Source organism: Oncorhynchus clarkii, chromosome 26 (assembly GCF_045791955.1).
Source record: "Oncorhynchus clarkii lewisi isolate Uvic-CL-2024 chromosome 26, UVic_Ocla_1.0, whole genome shotgun sequence".
In the NCBI taxonomy this organism is placed as follows: Eukaryota; Metazoa; Chordata; class Actinopteri; order Salmoniformes; family Salmonidae; genus Oncorhynchus; species Oncorhynchus clarkii.
Window position 1 is genome coordinate 2,040,591 of NC_092172.1, and position 26,184 is coordinate 2,066,774.

Consider the following 26,184-nt stretch of genomic DNA (forward strand, 5'->3'; position numbering starts at 1 on the left):
TCAAAACAATGAGAAACTATTCAAAGCTTGCAGCAGCGATGTATACTTCTCCTAGTGGTCATCTGATAGGGAACAGCCTAGTAGTGTCAGAAGGTGGGTGAGATTGTTGTCTTCTATTTGGCAGGTCAGTAGGAGTCATTTTCCCTTGAAGGCTTTGACAAGGCTATAGTTCTGATGTGCAAAAAGGCCCTTCCCCTGTAGTTTGGAATTCAGTTCATTCATGAGGGCCATGATGTCCACAGTGAAGACAAAATCAGCCAACCATTCTTTATCTTGCAGTTGAGGGAAATCCACATATTTTCCTTTCATTTGCAAAAACTCAGCAATCTCCGACTTCAGATCCGACACCCTTTTAAGCACCTTCCCCAAACTCAGCCATCTCATGTTTGTGTGGTAGGGGAGATATGCATGACCCGACTCTCTCTTCCAACAGTGGGACAAACTACCTGTGGTTTAAAGATTATTCTCTTATGAAGTTTACCACTTTCGTGACTGTATACACAACATGGCTCATTTTCAGCACACATTTACAGAGCACCTTCTAATGAATAATGCAATGCAGGAAAATAATTTTCTGATCTGGTTTCAGCTCAGCTACTTGATCTTGTATCCTTTTCAAAAGGCCAATGTTTTTTCCTGTCAAGTTTGGGCACCCATCAGTGGTCGCAGTGGATAACTTTTCAAAATTCAGTCCCAGCTTTGCCACACACTTATTAACCTCCTCCAATAAATATTTCCCTGTGGTTGTGCTCTTCATTGACTGCACTGAAGCAAGCTCCTCTGTAATTTCAAAGTCTGGGGTTGTGCATCGTAAGAATATCAACAACTGTGCCGTGTCACGTGCATCACTGCTCTCATCCTGGGCCAAGGAAAATTGGTGAAATCCTTTACCTTGTATTTTAACTGTTGTTCCATATTCTCTGTGATATCCTCAACACGCCGTGTCACTGTTCATCTTGGGAAACATTTTCAAACAGCTCTTTCTTGTCGGGGAAAAGTATTGCTGCAGAGTCAATTTAACATTCTTTAATAAATTCGCCCTCAGCGAATGGCTTGTTATGTTTAGCAATTTTGTGGGATAGTACATAGCTAACTCTCACAATTCTGTTGTTTGCTGAATGCAGTTTTGTGAAAAGTCCTTGCTGCTTTTGCAACTGAAAGAGCAACTCTTTCGATGCACTTGTCCTCTGCTCAGAAGACAAATTTCTATTTCTCTGCATGCTTTGTCGGGAAGTGTCAGACAAGTTGTAGTCTTTCAAGACAGCGATGCTCTCTTTGCACACTAAGCACACAGCTTTCCCTGATACCTCAATAAATACATATTTCAATGTCTACTCTTGCTGGAACACCCTACATTCATTGTCTACTTTCCTTTGAATTTTTTTTTGCGCAGTTTCTATCTAGCTATTATTTGTAACTATGACGTGTGTGTCAGCCTGTCAGTCACCGTCTGTCCTTGTGCAGTTGTTATTTATATGTGCCTTCAAAATAAATGTCCCACAAGCAGTGGGAGTTAAATCACTACACAAAGGCGAGTATTCATTGGGCATTTATTTTGAATAACAAATACGTTTTTCAAAACTTTAATGTAGCATATTCTTAATGTGATCTGAGCATGATTCCGCGGGCCTTTCGGGACAGGCCCCCGGGACGGCCTTTCTCCAGGTGTAGAGAAAAGAGATGATAGCTATTGATTAGAAACCCAATTAAAGCCAGATGGTACAATAGCCCCTGTGATAACTGAGTGCATGTTATGAAGACTGCAATTTCTACTATTTGGTTTTAACGAAAATGTAACCTGCTTCATCTCACATAACACTCACGTCCACACACACACACACACACACACACAGGGAAAATGAAACACATACACCCTTGGCATGTGCTTTAATCTCCCCGTACTTCCACAATGGTAAACTTTGCATTATGCAGGAACGGGGTCTCTAGCCGCTCGCCGGGGCCAGTGTTGGCTATGATGCTAATGAGATCAGTGGCATCCAATTCGGTGAGGGTCACTGCTCATTTCAGGCAATTCATTTTTAATTGAGCTCAAATATAATCCATTTCGTAATGTCAGCTCCAATGCTCATCATATTGGCCCTGCGGTTCTTCAGTGAATCAGTGTGATACTTTGACATAACTTACTGCTAGATGGCCAGCTGTGCTCTTGTGATTTTTGTTTGTGTTGAAATGTTGCGGTTTCCTTCTTTTTGATCGTTCTTGTGAGTAAAGTTCTTGAATCTAAAGTATCTAAAACAGCATTTTTGGCAACATTTTATTTGAAGATACTGCTATAACACCTTCGTAAATGTCATAAATATGTAATGACAGTATTATGACAAATGTGAATGCTTTGTGACATATATTTTAGTGTTTTCTTGCATTATGACCATAGAAATAGAATCCACCTGGATAAAAAGGTGAAATAGATTATATTTCTAATCTCATGACACCCTGATTATAATGCAGATGAACCTTTTGGGATAGGGGGCAGCATTTTCACTTTTGGATGAATAGCGTGCCCAGAGTTAACTGCCTCCTACCCTGTCCCAGATGCTAATATATGCATAGTATTATTAGTATTGGATAGAAAACACTCTGAAGTTTCTAAAACTGTTTGAATGATGTCTGAGAGTATAACAGAACTCATATGGCAGGCGAAAACCTTAGAAAAATCCAACCAGGAAGTGGGACATCTGAGGTTTGTAGCTTTTCAAAGCTCGGCCTACCGAGTACACATTGAGATATGGATGAGGTTGCACTTCCTAGGGCTTCCACTAGATGTCAACTATCTTTAGAAACTGGTTTGAGGATTCTACTATAAAGGAGGGGCTCATGAGACCTCTTTGAGTCAGTGGTCTGGCAGAGAGCCTTGGTCTCATGACGTGCGCTCCCGACAAAGTGACCTCTCGTTCCAGTGCTTTTCTGAAGACAAAGGAATTCTCCGGTTGGAACATTATTGATGCTTTATGCTAAAAGCATCCTAACGATTGATTGCATACATCGTTTGACATGTTTCTAAAGGACTGTAATGGAACCTTTCAAGTTTTTGGCTGGATGAAGTGCCTACGCCTCATGAAGATGGATTACTGGGCTGAACACGCTAACAACAAGTGGCTATTTGGACATAAATTACTGACTTTATGGAACAAATCCGTCATTTATTGTCGACCTGGGATTCATGGGAGTGCCTTCTGATGAAGATCATCAAATGTATTTGAATATTTATGGTGTTGTTTCTAACTTTGTTGACTCCAAAATGGCGGATATTCCTCTGGCTGTTTTGGGTTCTGAGCGCCGTTCTCAGATTATGCTATTTCCCCCCCAAAAAATTGAAATCAGACACAGTGGTTGCATTAATAAGAACTCTATCTTTAATTATGTGAATAACACTTGTATCTTTTATCAATGTGTATTATTAGTATTTCTGCGAAATCACTGGATGTAAACTGAGATTTTTGGATATAAATATGCACATTATCGAACAAAACATGCATGTATTGTGTAACATGATGTCCTTTGAGTGTCATCTGATGAAGATCATCAAAGGTTAGTGATTAATTTTATCTATATTTCTGCTTTTTGTGACCTAACATATTCATATGTGGTGCTTTCGCTGTAAAGCATTTTTGAAATCGGACACGATGGGTAGATAACCTCTTGAAGCTAGGGGCACTATTTTTACGTTTGGAAAAATAACGTTCCCAAAGTAAACAGCCTATTTCTCATGACCAGATGCTAGAATATGCATTTAATTGACTAGGATAGATTAGGATAGAAAACACTCTAAAGTTTCCAAAACTGTAAAAATATTGTCTGTGAGTATAACAGAAATGATATTGCAGGCGAAAGCCTGATAAAAATCCAATCAGGAAGTGCCTCTTATTTTGAAACCTCTGTGCTGCTACGCATGCCTGTCCTCCATTTAAAGGGATATCAACCAGATTCCTTTTTCTGTGGTATCCCTAAGGTGTCAACAGTTTTTAGACATAGTTTCAGGCTTTATTTTTGAGCGTGAAGGATCACATTGCGTAAGTGGATAGGTGGGGGCTCTCAGAGTGAGTTTGTGCGCAATTGAGTAAATCGGCCATTGTTCCTCCCACTGTTATGGAAAAAGCTACACACTCGGTTGATATATTATCGAATATATATTTTAAAAACTGAATGATGATAAAAAACGTTTGACATGTTTCTGTGGACATTATGAAGACTTTGGAATTTCCGTCTGCGTTGTCGTGACCGCTCTTTCCTGTGGATTTCTGAACATAACACGACAAATGGAACAAAAGGAACATTTGCTGTGTAACTGGGAGTCTCGTGAGTGAAAACATCCGAAGATCATCAAAGGTAAACGGTTAATTTGCTTGCTTTTCTGATTTTCGTGACCTTCCTGATGCTAAGTGTACATAATGCTATGCTAGGCTATCGATAAACTTACACAAACGCTTGGATTGCTTTCGCTGTAAAGCATCATTTCAAAATCTGAGAAGACAGGGTGAGTAAAAAAAGGCTAAGCTGTGTTTCAAAATATTGCACTTGTGATTTCATGAATATGAATATTTTCTAGTAATATTATTTGACTGTTGCGCTATGCTATTCAGCGGTTGCTGATGAAAACTATCCCGCTACAGGGATGGGTATCGTCAAGAAGTTAACAACAAACTTGTATGCCATCTGTAAATACAAAAAAATAGTTTAATTAATTAATATCCAACCCAGTTGGATAAGCCACAGAGAAAGCAGGAGCCTTACCACTAGCCATGATTGGCTGAGATAATGGGTGGGCTGGACATGTTGAGAGATGAGTTTGGATTGGTCTGCCATGTAGCATGCTTCTGTTTATAACATGAGCTGGTCAGTGTATGTATAGGGAATCCTTCCTAACACAGCTTTTTTGAAAGATATCATGCAGCAGAACGGCAAAGATGTTGCTCTCTACTTTCTGGAAGAATGCACGGTGGAATTAGAGTATGATAGCTGTCATGACGTTGCCCTCTTTGGGTACAGCGAGCACCACATCCCTCTCTCTGTCTCCTACACTCAGGCTGCTGCGACCTCAGGTCGTAAATTCCTGGAGGAGATTATCTCCTCATGGCCGCAGTATAGAGAGAGAGTGAGTTTTCATAGAGAGAACAAAGGAATTCCTTCCACCTCACAGAACTTGAGGTCTGAACAACATTTATGTTCTGGAGAAGGTATAAAAGATCGGTGGAGAATCCAGCTACAAACTGGTCCATTTGGTACAATTTTCTGAAACTCATTGCAGATAATAAGGCCACGTTACCATAACGCTATTTATGTAATAGCCTTAGATATGAGGTTTACATCTAATTGGTGTATAATGTAAACTGAGATTTTTGGATAGAAATATGCACATTATTGAACAAAACATATATGTATTGTGTAACATGATGTCCTATGAGTGTCATCTGATGAAGATCATCAAAGGTTAGTGATTAATTTTATCTATATTTCTGCTTTTTGTGACTTCTCGCTTTGTCTGGAAAAATGGCTGTGTGTTTTTTCGACTTCACTATGACCTAACATAATCATATGTGGTGCTTTTGCTGTAAAGCTTTTTTTGAAATCGGACACGATAGGTAGATTAACAAGATGTTTATCTTTCATTTGCTGCATTGGACTTGTTAATGTGTGAAAGTAACATTTTTCAAATAAGAAAAAATGAATTTCACGCGTTGCCTTTTCAGCGGAATGTTGTCGAGGGATTCCGCTAGAAAGGTTAACTAAATCAGAGGACCGCCCATGAGCACAGTTAGGAGCTGGCGTCATGAGACAGCCTTTTTCTGCTATTCCGAATAAAACCCCCACCATGAGAATTTCTCAACAGACCATTTTTCTCTCAATTACGAGAGGCCTAAGGTTGAGACCAGCTTACCTCGATAACGAGAGGGCCAAGGTTTGAGAGGAGACCAGCTTACCTCGATGACGAGAGGGCCAAAGTTTGAGTAGATGGATGAATCTTTTAACCATACCACGTGGTTAAACTAGTATCTAGCTCATCTTGATCATGTGTTGTTCCTTCTCTCTTTTTAGAAGCTATCAGATACAAGTAAAAAAAAAAAAATCAGATTGAGGCCTTCAATCAAACTGAGGACAGAGAAATATGGGTGCAACAGGTCAAGTCTTCTTGCGTGCATGGCCTTGAAAGGTAAGTTAACAATAATTCATTTTTTTAAATAATATGAATTACCATTAACCTCTCTAGGGTATGTGGGACGCACATTATCGAACAAAACATACATGTATTGTGTAACATGATGTCCGATGAGTGTCATCTGACGCAAGAACATGTAGCGTCCCATCTGGCCAACATCCAGTGTGGTTGCAAAACGCCAAATTCAATTACAGAAATGCTCATTATAAAAATTCAGAAAACAAAACATATTTTACATAGGTTCATGATTAACTTCTTGTTAAACCAACCACAGTGTCATATTTATGAAATGCTTTTCGGCGAAAGCATACCCACAACATACCTAGCCCAGAACATAGCCTAGTTGACAAATTATTACAAACAGTAACCAGCCAAGCAGAAGCGTTTCAGTAATCCACAGGTTCATTTCAATCAAAACAATCAGACAAAAAATCCTAACTGTGTCCGTAAAGTTCATAGAAACATGTAAAACAATGTTTATATTCAATCCCAATGTTGTTTTTTAGCCTAAATGATCTATAATATTTCAACTGGACAATAACGTCGTCAATATAAAAGGTAAACAAGAAATGCACATGCGCCTGAAAAAACTCTGATTCACGTTTGGGTCCACTCTTTCAGACTGGTCTTACTCCCTCATTTATAAGAATACAAGTCTGAAACGATTTCTAAAGACTGTTGACATCTAGTGGAAGGCATTGGAACTGCAAATGGAGTCCTATGTCAATGGATACTGTAATGGCATTGAATAGAAAATGACAAAACCAACAAAAAAAACTACTTCCTGAATGCATTTTTCTAAGGTTCTCGCCTGCTAAATCAGTTCTGTTATACTCACAGACACTATTTCAACAGTTTTGGAAACTCTAGAGTGTTTTCTATCCAAATCTACCAGTTATGCATATCATATCTTCTGGGCCCGAGTAGCAGGACGTTAAATTTGGGCATGCTTTTCATCCAAAATTCCGAATGCTGCCCCCTACCCTAGAGAGGTTAATTGTTATGTAGCTTTTCTTCCACCCAAGCCTTATACCTGAGTCAGAAAGAAGGGACAACTAGTAGACAACTGGCTCTGAATGATGACGTCCCCAGTCTAGATTGATAATCATAATTAGTTGATTGTTTTGAATTAGTGGCTTGGCTGGAGAAAAATCTTGTATACTTTGGCTCTCTAAGAACAGGTGGCCACACATTTAATGGTAGATTTAGTAGGCCTAAATCTCAGTTTATGCTAGCTGCATCATTTGTTTATATTGCATTTATACAAGGCAGATTGTTTCTTTGCTGAAAAATATATATAATGCCAGTTTCAGTGAAAAGAATAGCAACATCAAGGCAACTTTGTAATAGCTAAAACAATTGCCCATTACAGTGCCTTGCGAAAGTATTCGGCCCCCTTGAACTTTGCGACCTTTTGCCACATTTCAGGCTTCAAACATAAAGATATAAAACTGTATTTTTTTGTGAAGAATCAACAACAAGTGGGACACAATCATGAAGTGGAACGACATTTATTGGATATTTCAAACTTTTTTAACAAATCAAAAACTGAAAAATTGGGCGTGCAAAATTATTCAGCCCCTTTACTTTCAGTGCAGCAAACTCTCTCCAGAAGTTCAGTGAGGATCTCTGAATGATCCAATGTTGACCTAAATGACTAATGATGATAAATACAATCCACCTGTGTGTAATCAAGTCTCCGTATAAATGCACATGCACTGTGATAGTCTCAGAGGTCCGTTAAAAGCGCAGAGAGCATCATGAAGAACAAGGAACACACCAGGCAGGTCCCAGAGACTGTTGTGAAGAAGTTTAAAGCCGGATTTGGATACAAAAAGATTTCACAAGCTTTAAACATCCCAAGGAGCACTGTGCAAGCGATAATATTGAAATGGAAGGATTATCAGACCACTGCAAATCTACCAAGACCTGGCCGTCCCTCTAAACTTTCAGCTCATACAAGGAGAAGACTGATCAGAGATGCAGCCAAGAAGCCCATGATCACTCTGGATGAACTGCAGAGATCTACAGCTGAGGTGGGAGACTCTGTCCATAGGACAACAATCAGTCGTATATTGCACAAATCTGGCCTTTATGGAAGAGTGGCAAGAAGAAAGCCATTTCTTAAAGATATCCATAAAAAGTGTTGTTTAAAGTTTGCCACAAGCCTCCTGGGAGACACACCAAACATGTGGAAGAAGATGCTCTGGTCAGATGAAACCAAAATTGAACTTTTTGGCAACAATGCAAGACGTTATGTTTGGCGTAAAAGCAACACAGCTCATCACCTTGAACACACCATCCCCACTGTCAAACATGGTGGTGGCAGCATCATGGTTTGGGGCTGCTTTTCTTCAGCAGGGACAGGGAAGATGGTTAAAATTGATGGGAAGATGGATGGAGCCAAATACAGGACCATTCTGGAAGAAAACCTGATGGAGTCTGCAAAAGACCTGAGACTGGGACGGAGATTTGTCTTCCAACAAGACAATGATCCAAAACATAAAGCAAAATCTACAATGGAATGGTTCAAAAATAAACATATCCAGGTGTTAGAATGGCAAAGTCAAAGTCCAGACCTGAATCCAATCGAGAATCTGTGGAAAGAACTGAAAACTGCTGTTCACAAATGCTCTCCATCCAACCTCACTGAGCTCGAGCTGTTTTGCAAGGAGGAATGGGAAAAAATGTCAGTCTCTCGATGTGCAAAACTGATAGAGACATACCCCAAGCGACTTACAGCTGTAATCGCAGCAAAAGGTGGCGCTACAAAGTATTAACTTAAGGGGGCTGAATAATTTTGCAAACCCAATTTTTCAGTTTTTGATTTGTTAAAAAAGTTTGAAATATCCAATAAATGTCGTTCCACTTCATGATTGTGTCCCACTTGTTGTTGATTCTTCACAAAAAATACAGTTTTATATCTTTATGTTTGAAGCCTGAAATGTGGCAAAAGGTCGCAAAGTTCAAGGGGGCCGAATAATTTCGCAAGGCACTGGAGCTCCTGACCAGAGGTTGGAACCAAAATGATTTTCCAATCATTTTGTTTCTGAACAGAAACACTATTTTTGTCATTCCACTATTCCGACCAGCAGATTAAAGTTCTGAACTGCTTTATCTAATTAAATTACTTCACCAATCAGTGCAGATAGAGCAGGCAAACTAGCTGTTTACATGCGTGATGGACAGACGAGGGTAGCCTATGGGACAGGATGTGACTGAAATTTTGCTGGTGTGGAGAGAGCAAGAGGAACCTCTTTGGGCTGAGATCCCGCTAACGGGATCGATATGACAACTGCCAGTGAAAGTGCAGGGTGACAAATTCAAAACAACAAAAATCCCATAATTACAAGTACCTCAAACATACAAGTATTTCACACCATTTTAAAGATACACGTCTTGTTAACCTGTTGGATCTCTAGGGGCGCTATTTCATTTTTGGATAAAAAACGTTCCCGTTTTAAGCGCGATATTTTGTCACGAAAAGATGCTTGACTATGCAGTTTTGAAAGAAAACAGTTTTTGAAAGAAAACACTCTGAAGTTTCAGAATCTGCAAAGATATTGTCTGTAAGTGCCCCAGAACTCATTCTACAGGCGAAACCAAGATGATGCGTCAACCAGGAAATGAGCAGAATTTCTGAAGCTCTGTTTTCCATTGTCTCCTTATATGGCTGTGATTGCGCAAGGAATGAGCCTACACTCTCTGTCGTTTCCCCAAGGTGTTAGCAGCATTGTGACGTATTTGTAGGCATATCATTGGAAGATTGACCATAAGAGACTACATTTTCCAAGTGTCCGCCTGGTGTCCTGCGTGGAATTCGGTGCGCAATTGCCAGCTGCTTGTACTTTTCCATTTGATTGAGGGGAGAAACCATGCTTCCAAGAACGATATATCAATGAAGAGATATGTGAAAAACACCTTGAGGATTGATTCTAAACAACGTTTGCCATGTTTTCAGTCGATATTATGGAGTTAATTTGGAAAAAAGTTCGCGTTTTGAGGACTGAATTTTCGTTTTTTTTTGGTAGCCAAATGTGATCTATAAAACGGAGCTATTTCTAATACACAAAGAAGCTTTTTGGAAAAACTGAGCATCTGCTATCTAACTGAGAGTATCCTCATTGAAAACATCAGAAGTTCTTCAAAGGTAAATTATTTTATTTGAAGGCTTTTATGTTTTTGTTGAAATGTTGCGTGCTGGATGCTAACGCTAATGCTAACGCTAAATGCTACGCTGGCTAGCTACTTTTACACAAATTATTGTTTTCCTATGGTTGAGAAGCATATTTTGAAAATCTGAGATGACAGTGTTGTTTACAAAAGGCTAAGCTTGAGAGATGGCATATTTATTTCATTTCATTTGCGATTTTCATGAATAGTTAACGTTGCGTTATGGTAATGAGCTTGAGTCTGTATTCCTGATACCGGATCCGGGATGGGGAGATCAGAGAGGTTAATCCCACCATAGTGTCCGATTTCAAAAAGCTTTACGGCGAAAGCCAACCAAACGATTATGTTAGGTCAGAGCCAAGACACAGAAAAACATAGCCATTTTTCCAGCCAAAGAGAGAAGTCACAAAAAACAGAAATAGAGATTAAATGAATCACTAACCTTTGATGATCTTCATCAGATGACACTCATAGGACTTCATGTTACACAATAAATGTATGATTTGTTCGATAAAGTTCATATCTTTATCAAAAAATCTCAGTATACATTGACGCGTTACATCCAGTAGTTCCAAAACATCCGGTGATTTTGCAGAGAGTCACCTCAATTTACAGAAATACTCATAATAAACATTGATAAAAGATACAACTATTATGCACGGAATTATAGATCCACTTCTCCTTAATGTACCTAGTTTTGTGCTACTACCATGTTGTGTTGCTACCATGCTGTGTTGTCATGTGTCGCTGCCTTGCTATGTTGTTGTCTTCGGTCTCTCTTTATGTAGTGTTGTGGTGTCTCTCTTGTTGTGATGTTTTTTATTTTTAATCCCAGCCCGTGTAACTGCAGGAGGCATTTTGTCTTTTGGTAGGCAGTCAAAATAAGAATTTATTCTTGACTGACTTCCCTAGTTAAGGCACATGAAAGCTCACATTTTCCAGATGGCATTTCTGCCAAAAACACATTTTGATAAAAAAAACAAGTTTACGTTCAAATGGCTCTCATGTGAAGTAGTGCCACACAACATACACCCTGTTTCCTAAAATGAGTTAAAATTAGAGACATACGAGTTACCAGACCCGGATACAGGGAGGCTAACTCTAGAGGTCCCGTTGATCACTACGGAATTCGGTAAATCTGCATAATTTTTTTCTGCCCGTATATGGTATGATCTGCAGAGCTCTCTGCACCTTGATGCTCTGGTGCCACTAGGATAGATCAAGTTGTTAATAGAGGAATGTGTTTTCTTCTGAAATTGTTTGTAGTATTGCATGCTTTTATTACATTGTATGTTTGAATGTTGAACATTTTATGAATTGTGTTCATGCAGGCCTCCCTTGAAAAAACAAGCTCCAAATATTCCAGAACACAGCAATAAGAGCAGCCTACCGCCTCCCTAATCTCAGTGCCATCAGAAAGTATTCACACCCCTTGACTTTATCCAAATGTTGTTGTGTTACAAATTGGGATTAAAATTGATGTAGTTATCTTTTTTAAAGGATCGACACAAAATACTCTAATGTCAAATCAAAATCAAATCAAATCAAATGTATTTATATAGCCCTTCGTACATCAGCTGATATATCAAAGTGCTGTACAGAAACACAGCCTAAAACCCCAAACAGCAAGCCATGCAGGTGTAGAAGCACGGTGGCTAGGAAAAACTCCCTAGAAAGGCCAAAACCTAGGAAGAAACCTAGAGAGGAACCAGGCTATGTGGGGTGGCCAGTCCTCTTCTGGCTGTGGCGGGTGGAGATTATAACAGAACATGGCCAAGATGTTCACATGTTCAAAAATGACCAGCATGGTCGAATAATAATAAGGCAGAACAGTTGAAACTGGAGCAGCAGCACGGTAAGGTGGACTGGGGACAGCAAGAAGTTATCATGTCAGGTAGTCCTGGGGCATGGTCCTAGGGCTCAGGTCAGTTGAAACTGGAGCAGCAGCACGGCCAGGTGGACTGGGGACAGCAAGGAGTCATCATGTCAGGTAGTCCTGGGGCATGGTCCTAGTGCTCAGGTCCTCCGAGAGAGAGAAAGAAAGAGAGAATGAGAGAATTAGAGAACGCACACTTAGATTCACACATGACACCGAATAGGACAGGAGAAGTACTCCAGATATAACAAACTGACCCTAGCCCCCCCGACCCATAAACTACTGCAGCATAAATACTGGCGGCTGAGACAGGAGGGGTCAGGAGACACTGTGCCCCCATCCAAGGACACCCCCGGACAGGGCCAAACAGGAAGGATATAACCCCACCCACTTTGCCAAAGCACAGCCCCCACACCACTAGAGGGATATCTTCAATCACCAACTTACCATCCTGAGACAAGGCTGAGTATAGCCCACAAAGACCTCCGCCCCCTGGGGGGGGGGCGCCAACCCAGACAGGATGACCACAACAGTGAATCAACCCACTCAGGTGACGCACCCCCTCCAGGGACGGCATGAGAGAGCCCCAGTAAGCCAGTGACTCAGCCCCTGTAATAGGGTTAGAGGCAGAGAATCCCAGTGGAAAGAGGGGAACCGGCCAGGCAGAGACAGCAAGGGCGGTTTGTTGCTCCAGAGCCTTTCCGTTCACCTTCCCACTCCTGGGCCAGACTACACTCAATCATATGACCCACTGAAGAGATGAGTCTTCAGTAAAGACTTAAAGGTTGAGACCGAGTTTGCGTCTCTGACATGGGTAGGCAGACCGTTCCATAAAAATGGAGCTCTATAGGAGAAAGCCCTGCCTCCAGCTGTTTTCTTAGAAATTCTAGGGACAATTAGGAGGCCTGCGTCTTGTGACCGTAGCGTACGTGTAGGTATGTACGGCAGGACCAAATCAGAGAGATAGGTAGGAGCAAGCCCATGTAATGCTTTGTAGGTTAGCAGTAAAACCTTGAAATCAGCCCTTGCTTTGACAGGAAGCCAGTGTAGAGAGGCTAGCACTGGAGTAATATGATCAAATTTTTTGGTTCTAGTCAGGATTCTAGCAGCCGTATTTAGCACTAACTGAAGTTTATTTAGTGCTTTATCCGGGTAGCCGGAAAGTAGAGCATTGCAGTAGTCTAACCTAGAAGTGACAAAAGCATGGATTAATTTTTCTGCAACATTTTGGACAGAAAGTTTCTGATTTTTGCGTAGATGGAAAAAAGCTGTCCTTAAAACAGTCTGATATGTTCTTCAAAAGAGAGATCAGGGTCCAGAGTAACGCCGAGGTCCTTCACAGTTTTATTTGAGACGACTGTACAACCATTAAGATTAATTGTCAGATTCAACAGAAGATCTCTTTGTTTCTTGGGACCTAGAACAAGCATCTCTGTTTTGTCCGAGTTTAAAAGTAGAAAGTTTGCAGCCATCCACTTCCTTATGTCTGAAACACATGCTTCTAGCAAGGGCAATTTTGGGGCTTCACCATGTTTCATTGAAATGTACAGCTGTCTGTCATCCGCATAGCAGTGAAAGTTAACATTATGTTTTCGAATGACATCCCCAAGAGGTAAAATATATAGTGAAAACAATAGTGGTCCTAAAACGGAACCTTGGGGAACACCGAAATTTACAGTTGATTTGTCAGAGGACAAACCATTCACAGAGACAAACTGATATCTTTCCGACTGATAAGAACTAAACCAGGCCAGCACTTGTCCGTGTAGACCAATTTGAGTTTCCAATCTCTCCAAAAGAATGTGGTGATCGATGGTATCAAAAGCAGCACTAAGGTCTAGGTGCACGAGGACAGATGCAGAGCCTCGGTCCGATGCCATTAAAATGTAATTTACCACCTTCACAAGTGCCGTCTCAGTGCTATGACGGGGTCTAAAACCAGACTGAAGCATTTCGTGTACATTGTTTGTCTTCAGGAAGGCAGTGAGTTGCTGCGCAACAGCCTTTTCTAAAATGTTTGAGAGGAATGGAAGATTCGATATAGGCCGATTAGTTTTTTATATTTTCTGGGTCAAGGTTTGGCTTTTTCAAGAGAGGTTTTATTACTGACACTTTTAGTGAGTTTGGTACACATCCGGTGGATAGAGAGCCGTTTATTATGTTCAACATAGGAGGGCCAAGCACAGGAAGCAGCTCTTTCAGTAGTTTAGTTGGAATAGGGTCCAGTATGCAGCTTGAAGGTTTAGAGGCCATGATTATTTTCATCATTGTGTCAAGAGATATAGTACTAAAACACTTGAGCGTCTCTCTTGATCCTAGGTCCTGGCAGAGTTGTGCAGACTCAGGACAACTGAGCTTTGAAGGAATACGCAGATTTAAAGAGGAGTCCGTAATGTCAAAGTGGAACAACATTTTTCTGTATATTTGTTTTAGATTAATGAAAAATATTCAAGTATTCAACCACCTGAGTCAATACATTTTACAATCACCTTTTTGGGGTATGTCTCGAAAAGCTTTGCCCATTATAATTTTTTTAAACTCTTCAATCTCTGTCAAATGTTTTGTTGATCATTACTACACAGACATTTTCAGGTCTTGCCATAGATTTTCAAGCCGATTTAAGTCAAAACTGTAACTAACCCACACAGGAACATGCATTGTCGTCTTGGTAAGCAACTCTCAGAAGAGGAAGGGGAGGACCATCCTTCTCAATGAATTCCGTAAAAATTGAAATGGTAATTTTTTTTTAGAGAACTAAATATAATCATGTCACCAAATAATTGATTAAAACACAGTATTTTGCAAATAATGTCTACAGTAGCCTCAACAGCTACTCTGTAGGGTTGCACCATGGTGTAGATGGAGGACATCTAGCTTCCGTCCTCCTCTCGGTACACTGACTTCAATACAAAACCTAGGAAGCTCATGGTTCTCACACCCTTCCATAGACTTCCATAGTAATTATGACAACTTCTAAAGCAGGTACTCCAATCTATCAGAGCTCTTGCAGCATGAACTGACATGTTTTCCACCCAATCAAAGGATCAGTGAATGAATCTCGTACTGAAAGCATAAGCTACAACTAGCAAACACTGCAGTGCATGTAATGAGTAGTTGACTCGAGAAATAGAATAGTTGAACAGTTTTGAACAAATGAATTTATTCCAAAATGAAAGAGAAGTAAGAGAGAAATATATATACATAGAGAGAGAGATTGTCCTTTTTTTCAATTTCAGATTTGCTTATTTGGCTAGCAAATGCTTCTAGCTAGTTTAGCCTACTGAAACACCCTTTTCAAACAGAGGGATGCTATGTTAGATAGCTGGCTATGACTAGCCAACACAACATTGGAACTCTTACAAGTCAAGGTAAGCGTTTGGTTTTGTAGCATTGTCATGCTGGAGGGTCATGTCAGGATGAGCCTGCAGGATGGGTACCACATGAGGGAGGAGGATGTCTTCCCTGTAATGCACAGCGTTGAGATTGCCTGCAATGACAACAAGCTAAGTCCAAAGATGCTGTGAAACACCGCCCCTGACCATGACGGACCCTCCACCTCCAAATTGATCCCGCTCATTCCTTTGACAATAAACGTGAATCCGACCGTTCACCCCTAGTGAGACAAAACCACGACTCATCGGTGAAGAGCACTTTTTTGCCAGTCCTGCCTTGTCTAGCGACGGTGGGTTTGTGCCCATAGACGATGTTGTTGCCGGTGATGTCTGGTGTGGACCTGCCTTAAACAGGCCTACAAGCCCTCAGTCCAGCCTCTCTTAGCCCATTGCGGACAGTCTGAGCACTGATGGAGGGATTGCGCATTCCTGGTGTAACTCGGGCAGTTGTTGTTGCCATCCTGTACCTGTCGCGCAGGTGTAACGTTCGGATGTACCAATCCTTTGCTGGTTTTGTTACACCTGGTCTGCCACTGCGAGGACGATCAGCTGTCTGTCCTGTCTCCCTGTAGCGCTGTCTTAGACGTCTCACAGTAAGGACATTGCAATTTCTTGCCCTGTCCACATCTGCAGTCCTCATGCCTCCTTGCAACGTCTAAGGCACGTTCACGCAGATGAGCAGGGACCCTGGGCATCTTTCTTTTGGTGTTTTTCAGAGTCAGTACAAATGCTTCTTTAGTGTCCTAAGTTTTAATAACTGTCACATTTATTGCCTACCATCTGTAAGCTGTTAGTGTCTAAACGACCGTTCCACAGGTGCATGTTCCTTCATTGTTTATGATTCATTGAACAAGCATGGGAAACAGTGTTTAAACCCTTTATAATGAAGATCTGTGAAGTTGCGTGGATTTTTACAAATTATATTTGAAAGACAGGGTCCTGGGAAAGGGACGTTTCTTTTTTTGCTGAGTTTATATCAGCTAGATGCAGGCAAGAGGGTGCAAGGCAGTATTGAATGTCATTGTCTGCATGTGTCTCTGTGCACCTGCAATGTAAACTTTCATTCATAGGCTAGGGTGTAGCAACCTCATTATTGATATATGGAACATTTGAGTATCATGTAATAGCCTAATCCTATCGCTGTTACATTGACCTGAGTGAATGGAATATGAATGACAGTCATCCAATATGCTGTTGTAGAAATAAGGCCATGCTCATTTATACCCTTCAATCAATAGGTTTCCTTCTTCGAAAGGTATTGGAAATATCCCTGGTCTTTGTGGTTGAAATTCACTTCTCGACTGAGGGATCTAACAGATAATTGTATATGCGGAGTACATTCAAAATCATGTTAACCACTATTGTTGCACACAGACTTAGTCCATGCAATTTAGGTGACCCAAGCAAAACAAAAATCCTCAACATATTTAGACTTGCCGTATTTAAGCTTAAAAATATTTGACTCAAGACATTTCAGCTTTTCATTTATAAAAATGTCAACATTTTTATTTTTACTTTGAGATTGTGGGGTATTGTGTGTAGATCAATGGCACAAAACCAATATCTAAATCTTTGTAAATTCCGGCTATAACACAACAAATTGTGAAAAAAGTCAAGTGGTGTGAATACTTTCTTTGGGAGCTGCTGGACCGTAAGGTTAGCTAGTGCACTCAAATATGGTAACGTCAAAACCAAGGTTATCTTAGCAACATTTACTAGCTCTTCCTCTCTGCTATAAATATTACCTTACATCTATCTAGATAGTCATCTAACATTAATTGTATTATGTTCCAGAATTTGTTTTTAACATGTAGCCGAGCTAGCTAGCACCACATACTTTGTTAAGTGCCACATGAATTCACAATGCAGAGAATGTGGTGAAATTATGTTTACTAATCATATATTCATAGGTCAATTTCGGCCCATACAATGTCTTTACCTAGCTAGCTACTGAAGTTAGCTAGTTGGCATTTATATTTAGCCTCCAGGATATATATTCATATTCATGAAATTACAAGTGCAGTATTGCAAAACATAGTTTAGCCTTTTGTTAATCCACCTGTCGTTTCAGATTTTGAAATTATGCTTTACAGCAAAAATAATCCAAGCGTTTGTGTAAGTTTATCGATCGCATGACAAAACATTAAGTACACTTAGCATCAGGTAGCTTGGTCACGAAAATCAGAAAAGCAATCAAATGAATTGTTTACTTTTGATGATCTTCAGATGTTTTCACTCACGAGACTCCCAGTTACACAACAAATGTTCCGTTATTTTTATATCCAAAACAAACTCTGTTTGTTTGGCGCATTATGTTCAGAAATCCACAGGAAAGAGCGGTCACGACAACACAGACAAATTCCAAATAGTTTCCGTAATGTCCACAGAAACATGTCAATTGTTTTTTATAATCAATCCTCAGGTTGTTTTTTAAATATATAATCGATAATATATCAACCGCAAATGTCTTTCACAGTAGGAGAGGAAAAAGCAATACCTATCCAAACTCTGTTGCGTGAGCAAAACTCATGTGACCACTTGACGCGATGTTATCGTTCTGGCTCATTTTTCAAAATAAAAGCTTGAAACTATGTCTGAAGACTGTTGACACCTCGAGGAAGCGATAGGAAAAAGAATATGGTTGATATCCCTTTAAATGGAGCAATGGGAGGCTATGGTACATGGAGTTTTCAAAATAGAAGCCACTTCCTGGTTTGGTTTTTCTCAGGGTTTCACCTGCAATATCAGTATATCAATATTATACTCACTGACTATTTTGACAGATTTGGAAACTTTAGAGTGTTTTCTATCCCAATCTGTCAATTATATGCATATTCTAGCATCTGGTCCTGAGAAATAGGCCGTTTACTTTGGGAACGTTATTTTTCCAAACATAAAAATAGTGCCACCTAGCTTCAATAGGTTAAAATCTCTTTTTCAAGAGCGCTCTAGCCAAGATAGGCAGCACCAAGTCATTACAAAAAAATTACAGACAGACAACATGAAAAAGTAATCTAGTAAAAACCATTGAATTCAAAAGAGTATAAAACAGCAACTTAAAAACACTGACAGGTCAGGGAATCAGCCTCAAAATCCTTCATCAGTGATTTAAAAACACCAATCGGGACAAGTTCTTCCAGTTTAAAAGTATTTTGTAAGGTGTTCCAAGATGATGGCGCAGAGTACATAAAAGCCTGAGCCTACGAGTGACTAGAGAAGGCCAGCCAACCCTGGTATACAAAGTGCAGTGGTGCGTAAGGGTTTTGCAGTTTAAAATAAAACTCAATTCATAAATTAAAATATCCCCATAGTCTAGTAAAGGCATACATGTAGCTGATACTAGCCTCCTTCTGGCTTCAAAATAAAAACAGGCCTTATTCCTCAAATAGGTGTTGAATATGCAATTTAAAAGAGAGGCCGTCATCAATTAAAATTCCAATATATTTATATGAGGTTACAACCTCAATCTCCTTGCCCTGACAGGTAGTAATTGGTGAAAGGTTCAGAGGTCTATTTCTTGCATTAGAAAACACAATTAGTTTAGTTTTGCTTCAATTGACACAAGGTATGTTGAACAGTATAAAAAGCAGTTTTCATGTTCTGGAAAGCTTTTGTAAGAGACGAGGCACAACAGTAAATAACAGTATCATTAGCATAAAAATGATGTTGTGCATTTTGGACATTTTTGTCTAAATAATTTATGTAATAGTGAATAAGAGAGGACCAAGTACAGAGCCTTGGGGAACACCATTCAAGACAGACAATTTAACAGACATAAGCCCATCAAATTGAGTGCACTGAGTTCTATCAGACAGATAGTTAGCAAACCATGCAACTGACCTACACTCAACAATCTCTGCCTTAGTATAGCATGATCAACTGTATCAAAAGCCTTAGAGAGATCAATAAAAAGTGAGACACAGTGCTGTTTTTTGTCAATGGCTTCAGTGATATCATTTAAAACCTTCATGGATGCTGTAATTGTGCTATGCGTCTTCCTGAAGCCCGATTGGTACATTGATAAAATAGAGTTAGTAAATAAAAACTCTTTTAGCTGTTCACTTACTAGTGTTTCATGTATTTTCACCAGGGGTGACAGCTTTGAGATTGGCCTATAATTATTTAAAAGAGTTGGATCTCCACCTTTTAAAAGTGGTAGGACAAATGTTGATTTCCAGATCTTTGGAATTTCATTACATTCCAGGGTTAGATTGAACAGAGATGTAAGTGGTTCAGCTATGAAATCAGCTGCCAGATTTAAAAAGCAGGGATCCAAAAGATCAGGACCTGCAGGCTTTCTCTGATCTAAGGATTTCAGGGCTTTATGTACCACCTGCACTGAGAATGGCAAAAAGCAAAAAGTTTGACCAGCTCTCACTGGTTCATCCACACAGGGTTGTACAGAGACAGAGGACACTGAATCAAACAGCCTACCAGATGATACAAAGTGCTCACTGAAACAATTCAGCATTTCAGTTTTGTCATATATAGCAACAGAGTCCTTCAAAACACATGACGGTAATTCATTAACATTACCGTTACCAGACAGATTTAATAGCCTTCCAAAACTTTCTTGGGTCATTCAGGTTATCAGTGGTAACAGGCATAAAATATTCAGACTTGGCCTTCCTGAGAGGAAAATAACACTTGTTTCGGAACTGCCAATCAGCATCAGAACATGATTTCCTTGCTTTAGTCCAGGCTAGATTACGGTCGTGAATAATACAAGACAGCTCAGAAGACAGCTCAGAAGAAAACCATAGATTATCCCGCCCTTTAACCCTGAACCTGCGGAATGGGGCATGTTTACTTTTTATTTGCCTATATTGTTACAGTAGGCAAATAAAGAGTAGAAACAATTTCATGTTATGATATGGTCAAATGTACTTTAGACAGATGGCAAAGTTTGTCAAAGTATTAATCAATCAATTAAATGTATTTATAAAGCCAATCTTACATCAGCTATGTCACAAAGTGCTGTACAGAAACCCAGCCTAAAACCCCAAAGAGCAAGTAATGCGGGTGTAGAAGTGGCTAGGAAAAACTCCCTAGAAAGGCCAGAACCTAGGAAGAAACCTAGAGAGGAACCAGGCTATGAGGGGTGGCCTGTCCTCTTCTGGCTGTGCCGGGTGGAGATTATAACAGAATAGGGCCAAGATGTTCAAATGTTCAAAGATAATAATAATCACAGTGGTTGTCCTGGGTGCAACAGGTCAGCATCTCAGGAGAAAATGTCAGTTGGCTTTTCATAGCCGATCATTCAGAGTATCTCTACCGCTCCCGCTGTCTCTAGAGAGTTGAAAACAGCAGGCCTGGGACAGGTAGCACATCCGGTGAACAGGTCATGGTTCCATAGCCGCAGGAGGAACAGTTGAAACTGGAGCAACAGCACAGCCAGGTGGACTGGGGACAGCAAGGAGTCATCAGGCCAGGTTGTCCTGAGGCATGGTCCTAGGCCTCAGGTCCTCCGAGAGAGAGAAAGAAAGAGAGAGAGAATTAGAGAGAGCATACTTAAATTCACACAGGACACCGGATAAGACAGGAGAAATACTCCAGATATAACTGACTGACCCTAGCCCCACGACACATGAACTACTGCAGCATAAATACTGGAGGCTGAGACAGGAGGGGTCGGGAGACACTGTGGCCCCATACGACGATACCCATGGACAGGGCCAAACAGGTCGGAGATAACCCCACCCACTTTGACCACGCACAGCCCCCATTCAACTTATCTAAAGGCTTTGTTGCATCTTGTCAATTTCAAATTATTTTTTAACAATTTGTATTTTCTAACAATTTGAATTGTAGTGTGTTCCGCCTCCTCATTAATTCACATAGAAGTTGGCCATTTCAGTGTTGCTGACAATTTATGTTTGAGGCTTTACCTACCTTACCAATCTTCCCTTCTTCAAGGAGAACCCTTCCCCATTTTTTTCGCACATCAAGTATGCAGACATTGCTCAGTCTTGCACAAACAGGCACATTTTCCGGCTGGTGCTCGCATTGCCTCCATTGTTGTTTATCTTACAAATAATAACTTTGGTACATGTGTGCATTTCTATTAAAGTCTGTACCTTATTTTCTGTATACCGTGTTGTCCTTTCTACTGTAGCATAAGGCATATGTGAGGCATAATGTTTTTACAGTTTTATTCACATGTTTTTAAGTAATGTGACAAATAATGCTTTTCAATTATTGCATAGATTGTAATGGACACCTATGATGTGTGTAAAATATTTTATTAAGGTTGTACTGATTATAATGAGCTAATACTAAGCTATTTGCCAGCTATGTGTGGCACCATTGTACAATGCATTTTGGGTGTCACGTAAACATCTGTCAGACCAAAGATGTAATAATGAGGTGATGGAATGGTTCACTCATCTTTCAGGTACAATTCCGTAAGTGAATGAAGGGAAGTGAATGATCATAGACGACACACCCCCTTCAATATGTTTACTGCAAACAGACCAAACACATCTTGTTTCCTCTTATTATTTTTGTTGGACGTGAAAAACAAACATGGAGGCGCGCACAATTGTCGAATTACTTTTGATTTCTAGAAAGTGTTTTAATCAATTATTTCTATCAATGTTGAGCTCACCCGTGATGTGATGAATTATAAATAGTAATTGCCATTAGCTAATTCATATTGTGGTTTCTCTCAGCCAAGAGTTATCTAAATATGACCGCTTGAGTTACTTCAATATTGCCTCAGTTAGCTCTAGGATGGTAGCTTACATTTTCCGGTTTGGATGATTGGGTATGCTGTCACTACTTCTGGGAAATTCTGAACATTGCATCCAAAAATAAACTTGTCACATTCAGGACATCTCTTTGTAAGGACTGTGTTTGAGCAAAATGTTTCTGTGAAAAAACAGTGTGGCTATTTCAAATGCTGACTGTTGCGTCAATCAAAACTAGATGTTCCAAGTAAGCGTTCTAATCAAACCAGTCTGAGCGTACGCTGCAGGAACCACTGTAGAATGATCACAACCCTTTGTTGGTACATGTGAAAAGGTTAACTACCGGTATTTACCTAATCCAGTTTCAGCATTAGAAAATGAGTGAGGTCCCAAATTCCCACAAGATATTGCAAACATTTGCTCTCTAACTGTCACAGATCACAGATTAGAAGCCACTCCCCTTAAGGAGGCTGTGAATTTTTTCAGCTTTTTGTTAAAAATCGCGCAAAATTTCAACGTCCTGCTACTCATGCCAGGAATATAGTATATGCATATGACTAGTATGTGTGGCTAGAAAACACTAAATCATGTATAAATCATGTATGTGACTATGACAGAACGTGTGTAGCAGGCAAAATCACAAGGAAAACTGTTCACAAAACCCTCCCCCAAAAAATCCCTCCGCCAGTCTCTGCATTGTCTATGGCAGCTCCTACAGCTTCCACACGATGTCGCCAGACTTGGCAATTTGGTTGAAGTTAATCCTTGATGAAATGAGGAATTGGCACCTCCTGTCGTCGAGTACACCGGAGGAAGTTATGGAAGAGAGAATATGGACCATGATTTCAAGACTTGCTGCTATTGAATACAGATCACCCCGTGATCAATTTGATCGATTATTAACGTTTACTAATACCTAAAGTTGGATTACAAAAGTAGTTTGAAGTGTTTTGTCAAAGTTTATAGGCAACTTTTTTAATTTTAAAAAATGACGTTGCGTTTTGGAAAGCAGTTTTTTCCTGGATCAGACGGGCTTCATAAATGCACATTCTGGGTATACATGGACGGATTTAATCGAAAAAAATACCCAATTGTGATGTTTATGGGACATATAGGAGTGCCAACAAAGAAGCTCGTCAAAGGTAATGAATGTTTTATATTTTATTTCTGCGTTTTGTGTAGCGCCGGCTACGCTAATTATTTTGTTTACGTCCCCTTTAGGTATTTTGGGGGTTGCATGCTATCAGATAATAGCTTCTCATGCTTTCACCGAAAAGCATTTAAAAAATCTGACATGTTGGCTAGATTCACAACGGGTGTAGCTTTAATTGAGTACCCTGCATGTTTTAATGAAAGTTTGAGTTGTTGAGTACTATTAGTTGTCACTCTGAAATTTCCGCTGATGTTGATCCCTGTACAGGGACAGCAGCCATAACAGGAAAGGATTTAGTCAGTTGTTCAACGGAAATGTGTCTTCCGCATTTAACCCAACCCCTCTGAATCAGAGAGGTGTGGGGGGCTGCCTTAATCCATGTCTTCAGCACCCAGGAAACAGCAGGTTAGGTTAACTGCCTTGCTCAATGGCAGAAAGACAGATTTTTATCTTGTCAGCACAGGGATTTGATCCAGCAACAGTCCGGTTACTGGGCAAACACTCTAACCGCTAGGCTAACTGGGTTGTTTGGATTCTGTATACGTACACTTCGCTGACAATCTGAAATGGTCCCCCCCACACAGACAGTGTGGTGAAAAAGGTGCAGCAACAGTGCCTCTTCAACCTGAAGAAATTCGGCTTGGCCCCAAGGACCCTCTAATTTTTACAGATGCACAATTGAGAGTATCCTTTTGGGCTGTATCACCGCCTGGTATGGCAACTGCACTGCCTGCAAACACTGTGCTTTCTAGAGGGTGGTGTGGTCTGCCCAACAAGTCACTGGGGGCACACTGCCTGCCCTCCAGTACACCTACAGCAACCAATGTCACAGAAAGGAAAAAAGATCACCAAGGACATCAACCACCTGAGCCACTGTCTGTTCACCACACTATCATCCAGAAGGCGAATAGAACAAGTGTAGACTTTACCGTGAAATGCTTACTTACAAGCACTTAACCAACAGAGCAGTTCAAAAAAGAATGACATATTTAAAAAGTAGACTAAAATTAAAGGTAATAATAAAAAGTAACAATAAGAATAAGTGTGCGGGGGTACAGGCTAGTTGAAGTAATCTGTACATGTAGGTGAGGGCAAAGTGACTATGCATAGGTAACAAACAAACAGCGAGTAGCAGCATTGTACAAAAGGGAGGGGGGTCAAACTAAATTGTCCAGTGGCAATTTTATGAATTGTTGAGCAGTCTTATGGCTTGGGGGTAGAAGCTGTTGAAGAGCCTTTTGATCCTAGACTTGGCGGTACTGCTTTCCGTGCGGTAGCAGAGAAAACAGTCAATAACTGGGGTGACTGGAGTCTCTGACAATTTTATGGGCCTTCCTTTGACACTGCCTATTATATAGGTCATGGATGGCAGGAAGCTTTTCCCCAGTGATGTACTGGGCCATTCTCACTACCCTCTTTAGTGCCTTACGGTCAGATGCCGAGCAGTTGCCATACCAGGCAGTGATGCAACCGGTCAGGATGCTCTCAATAGTGCAGCTGTAGAACCTTTGTAGGATCTTGGGACCCATGCCAAATCTTTTCAGTCTAATGAGGGGGAAAAGGTTTTGTCGTGCCCTCTTCATGACTGGTATGACTGGCATGTCATGGTATGTTTGGACCATGATAGTTCATGGTGATGTGGATGCCAAGGAACTTGAAACTCTCGACCCGCTCCAATACAACCCCGTCGATGTTAATGGAAGCCTGTTCGGCCCGCCTTTTCCTATAGTCCACAATCAGCTGCTTTGTCTTGCTCACATTGAGGGAGTAGTCGCTGTCCTGGCACCACACTGCCGGTTCTCTGACCTCCTCCCCATTGGACGTCTCATCATTATCGGTGATCAGGCCTACACCTGTTGTGTCGTCAGCAAACTTAATGATGGTGTTGGAATCGTGTTTGGACACACAGTTGTGAGTGAACAGGGAATACAGGAGGGGACTAAGTACATGTGGCAGAAGTGTTGTTGCCTACTCTTACCATCTGGGGGCGGCACATCAGGAAGTCCAGGATCCAGTTGCAGAGGGAGGTGTTTAGTCCCAGAGTCCTTAGCTTAGTGATGAGCTTTGTGTGCACTATGGTGTGGAACACTGAGCTGTAGTCAATGAACTGCATTCTCACATAGGTGTTCCTTTTGTCCAGGTGAGAAAGGGCAGTGTGGAGGGGGTCATCTTAGATTCCGTCGTCTGTGGATCTTTTGAGACGGTATGCGAATTGGAGTGGGTATAGGGTGTCCAGGAGGATGCTGTTGATGTGAGCCATGACCAGCCTTTCAAAGAACTTCATGGCTACCGATGTGAGTGCCACGGGGCGGTAATCATTTAGGTAGGTTACCTTCGCTTCCTTGGGCACAGGGACTAAGGTGGTCTGCTTGAAACATGCAGGTAGTACAGACTCGGTCAGGGAGAGGTTGAAAATGTCAGTGATGACACTTGACAGTTGGTCCGCACATGCTTTGAGTACACTTCCTGGTAATCTGTCTGGCCCAGTGGCTTTGTGAATGTTGACCTGTTTAACCTGTTGCGTCGACCAAACCCGGATCCGGGATTCTATTTACAGACCTAAGCTCATTACCATAACGCAACGTTAACTATTCATGAAAATCGCAAATGAAATGAAATAAATATGCCATCTCTCAAGCTTAGCCTTTTGTAAACAACACTGTCATCTCAGATTTTCAAAATATGCTTCTCAACCATAGGAAAACAATCATTTGTGTAAAAGTGGC

The 26,184-nt window shown here is 40.7% G+C and overlaps 1 pseudogene; it reads right to left on the reverse strand.

Annotated features, from left to right (window-relative positions):
- Positions 1–25,571, reverse strand: LOC139385289 (general transcription factor II-I repeat domain-containing protein 2B-like; annotated as a pseudogene).
- Between the last annotated feature and the right edge of the window lie 613 nt (positions 25,572–26,184).